We start from the raw sequence: 4385 nt of genomic DNA, 5'->3' as shown, positions 1-4385 counted from the left end.
AGTGAAGGCAGCGCATCAAAGGTGCGCACCTCGCTGCCCACCTTGGTGTGCTCTGAGGTGCGCACCCGGGAGCGCTACGAAGTGTGCTCCAAGGTGCGGCGTGCACGTTGTCGGAGCCCGGTTTGCCCCGGGTGCGCACCTCGCCTGCACCTTGGCCGGGGTGGGCACCTTGGCTGGGTTTGCCCAGGGTGCGCTCCGAAGCGGGGTTACTGGAGCGCCCCCTCTTTTTTTGTCAGAGCGTTTGGTGGGGTTTCTCGCATTGGCTCTTCCCAGGCCCGGTTGTTGGGTGCGCTCCCACCCTGGCGCGCGCGAAGTTGGAAGTTGGGTTAATTGCCCGGGCGCGCACCTTCGCCAGGGTGGGCACCTTGGTGCGCACACCTTGGCTGGGCTGCGCACCAGGGCGGGCTCAAGATGGCACCAGCATTCCCTTTTTCTCACTATCTTTCAAAACGGAAATTTTAAAATCTCGTTTTTTTTTTGCCTTTTATGGAAATTAGTGAAGGCATCGCATCAAAGGTGCGCACCTCGCTGCCCACCTTGGTGTGCTCCGAGGTGCCCACCACGGTGCGCAACGCCGGTGCGAACCCGGGAGCGCCCCGATGTGTGCTCCAAGGTGCGGCGTGCACGAAGTCGGACCCCGGTTTGCCCCGGGTGCGCACCTCGCGTGCACCTTGGTGCGCACACCTTGGCTGGGTTGCGCGGCCTGGTGGGCACCATGGTGCGCACCAAGGAGCGCTCCGAAGTGTGCTCCAAGGTGCGGCGTGCACGAAGTCGGAGCCCGGTTTGCCCCGGGTACGCACCTCGCGTGCACCTTCGCCGGGGTGGGCACCTCGGCTGGGTTGCGCGCCCTGGTGCGCACCAAGGAGCGCTCCGAAGTGTGCTCCAAGGTGCGGCGTGCACGAAGTCGGAGCCCGGTTTGCCCCGGGTGCGCACCTTCGCCGCGGTGCGCACCATGGCGTGCACGAAGTCGGAGCCCGGTTTGCCCCGGGTGCGCACCTCGCGTGCACCTTCGGCGGGGTTGCGCGCCCTGGTGGGCACCATGGTGCGCACCAAGGAGCGCTCCGAAGTGTGCTCCAAGGTGCGGCGTGCACGAAGTCGGAGCCCGGTTTGCCCCGGGTGCGCACCTCGCGTGCACCTTCGGCGGGGTTGCGCGCCCTGGTGGGCACCATGGTGCGCACCAAGGAGCGCTCCGAAGTGTGCTCCAAGGTGCGGCGTGCACGAAGTCGGAGCCCGGTTTGCCCCGGGTGCGCACCTCGCGTGCACCTTCGCCGCGGTGGGCACCATGGCGTGCACGAAGTCGGAGCCCGGTTTGCCCCGGGTGCGCACCTCGCGTGCACCTTCGCCGGGGTGGGCACCTCGGCTGGGTTGCGCGCCCTGGTGCGCACCAAGGAGCGCTCCGAAGTGTGCTCCAAGGTGCGGCGTGCACGAAGTCGGAGCCCGGTTTGCCCCGGGTGCGCACCTCGCGTGCACCTTCGCCAGGGTGGGCACCTCGGTGCGCACACCTTCTCAATGTTTTCTTGCCTTTTCTGGAAATTGGTGAAGGCAGCGCATCAAAGGTGCGCACCTCGGTGTGCTCCGAGGTGCGAACCCGAGAGCGCTCCGAGGTGCCCACGAAGTCGAAAGTCGGGTTAATTGCATTGTTTTCCCCGGGTGCGCTCCGAGGTGCGCAACATCGGCGCGCACCAAGGAGGGCTCCGAAGTGTGCTCCAAGGTGCGCACGATGGCGTGCACCTCTGGTGCGCACGATTCGGAGCTCGGTTTGACCGGGGTGCGCACACCTTGGCTGGGTTGCGCACCTTTTGTGCGCTCCAAGGTGCGCACGAAGTCGGAGCTCGGTTTGCCCCGGGTGCGCACCTTCGCCAGGGTGCGCACCTTGATGCGCACGCCTTGGCTGGGCTGCGCACCTTGGTGGGCGCCATGGTGCGCACCTTTCGTGCGCTCCAAGGTGCGCACGAAGTCGGAGCTCGGTTTGCCCCGGGTGCGCACCTTGGTGGGCGCCATGGTGCACTCCGAGGTGCCCAAGATTGGTGCGCACCAAGGAGCGCTCCGAAGTGCGCTCCAAGGTGCGCGCGAAGTCGAAAGTTGGGTTAATTGTCCGGTTTGCCTCGGGTGCGCACCTTGCGTGCACCTTCGCCAGGGTGGGCGCCTTGGTGCGCACACCTTGGCTGGGCTGCGCACACCTTGGCACCCGCGTTTCCTTCATTTTAAATTTTTTTTTTTTACAATCTCTCAAGTGGGAAATTCTATAATCTCAACTTTTTTTGCCTTTTCAGGAAACTTTTGAATGGAGCGCATCATTGGTGCGCTCCGAAGTGTGCTCCAAAGCTCTCTCCAGCTGCGTGCACCTGCCCCGGCCGCGCACCCGGCCCCGCCCAGCTTCGCTCACCTGTCCCGGGCGTCTGGTGCGGAACCTTAGAGTAAGAAACATCACCGTGCACCTTGGCCAACGTGCGCGACTCGACCGAGCGCGCACTGGCCGAGGTGCACACCGATTTCACCTGGGTGCGCGCGCAGCACCTCGGGCGCACCGGGGTGCGCGCACAACGCCCGGGTTGCACCGTGGCCTGTGTGCTCGGGGCGCCTCGGGTGCGCGCTCGGTGTCGCCCCCGCGCGCGCGGTAGTGCGGGCAGCGCACCCCGGCCCGGCCCGGCCCCGACGAGAACGCAAACGGGCAAAAGGTTTATTCAAATAGCATTGCGACGCCCGGCGAAAAACTAAAAAAGGGTGCAACACCGGGACTTCCCGGGAGGTCACCCATCCCAGTACTACTCCGGCCCAAGCGCGCTTAACTGCGGAGTTCTGATGGGATCCGGTGCACTAACGCTGGTATGATCGCACCCGTTATGAGCTTGTCGCAGTGTGTACTTAGCAAACCGCGACCCACGTGCGAATCCACCCCGGCCACCCACCCCCGTCGAGGTGCACACCCTCCCTCGCGAAGTGCGCCCCGTTCGCCAAGTGTGAGCCCTGCCCGGGTGCGCGCACCTTGCTAGGGCGTCGGGTGTGCACCCGGCCCGGCCTACGTGCGTGCACCTGGAGGGGGCGTCGTGTGCGTGCAGTGTCCCGTCTGCAACGCGGTGCCCACACACCACCTCGGGCGCAACGACCTGCGCTCACATGTGGGCCGAGTGCACCTTGGTGCATGTTCGGGGCGCCTCGGGTGCACGCTCGATCTTGCCCCGGTGCACCAAGGCGCTCGGTTTGCCCCGGGTGCGCACTTGGTGCAAGGTGGGCACCCAAAATAGGGATCAAGCACCAAAACACAAGTTTCGGGATGCAAAATGGGACCCAAGGACCACAAATGCGTTCCAAGACCCATGATGGGTCCACGAGAACAAAAATGTGTTCCGAGACTTAATAAACAAATATTGGGTTTTAGGAGAAGAAACATGCTCTGATGCCCAAAACGAGAATCGACCCCGAAAAGGCCACAGGCCAAAAGTGGGATGCGAGACAAAAAAAAATGGGACCCGAGGACCAAAATTGGGTTCCCAGGTCGAAGACAGGGCAACCGGACAAGAAACGACCTCTAAGGCTCGAAATGAGTCCCGACGACTAAAACTTGACAAGAAGCACCCATCAGGCACCCAACTCGACACCCATGGGATGCCGACCCACCCGGGCTTCCACCTAGCACACCTTGGCACCCACCCACCCTCGCACCCAACCTCGCACCCAACTTAGCACCTTTGAACCCACATTGGCACTCACCCTGACCCTGGCACCTTGGAACCCACATTGGCACTCACCTTGACCCTGGCACCCACCTTTGCACTCACCTTGGGACCCACCCTGGCTCCCACCTCGGCACCCACCCAGACACCCACCTTGGTTCCTTGGCACCCACCTTGGATCCTTGGCACCCACCCCGACACCCACCTTGGCACGCAACTTGGCTACTTGCCACCCACCTTGGCTCCTTGACGCCCACCCCGACAACCACCCCGTGACCTACCCTGGCTAGGGTTGGTGCACACCCACCCTGGTGCCCACCTTGGCACCCACCCTATGACCCACCTTGGCACGCACCTTAGTACCCACCCCGTTACCCACCCTAGGACCCACCCCGTGACCCACCTTGGCCAGGGTGGGTGCCTTGGTGCGCACAACTTGCCTGGGCTGCACACCAGGGCGGGCTCAAGATGGCACCCGCGTTCCGTTTTTTTCACTATCTTTCAAAACGGAAATTTTAAAATCTCATTTTTTTCTTTTTTTTGCCTTTTCTGGAAATTAGTGAAGGCAGCGCATCAAAGGTGCGCAATGCTGGTGCGAACCCGGGAGCGCTCCGATGTGTGCTCCAAGGTGCGGCGTGCACGAAGTCCGAGCCCGGTTTGCCCCGGGTGCGCACCTCGCGTGCACCTTCGCCGGGGTGAGCACCTTGGCTG

At 63.4% G+C, this 4385-nt stretch overlaps 1 non-coding gene across 1 annotated transcript; it reads right to left on the bottom strand.

Annotated features, from left to right (window-relative positions):
• Positions 1-2721: 2721 nt before the first annotated feature.
• Positions 2722-2840, bottom strand: LOC131862388 (5S ribosomal RNA). Its single transcript, XR_009361404.1, has one exon. It is a non-coding gene; the product is annotated as a 5S ribosomal RNA (ribosomal RNA).
• Between the last annotated feature and the right edge of the window lie 1545 nt (positions 2841-4385).

This window comes from Cryptomeria japonica, unplaced genomic scaffold (genome assembly GCF_030272615.1).
Source record: "Cryptomeria japonica unplaced genomic scaffold, Sugi_1.0 HiC_scaffold_42, whole genome shotgun sequence".
Lineage (NCBI taxonomy): Eukaryota > Viridiplantae > Streptophyta > Pinopsida > Cupressales > Cupressaceae > Cryptomeria > Cryptomeria japonica.
This window is presented reverse-complemented; position numbering and strand designations above follow the sequence as displayed.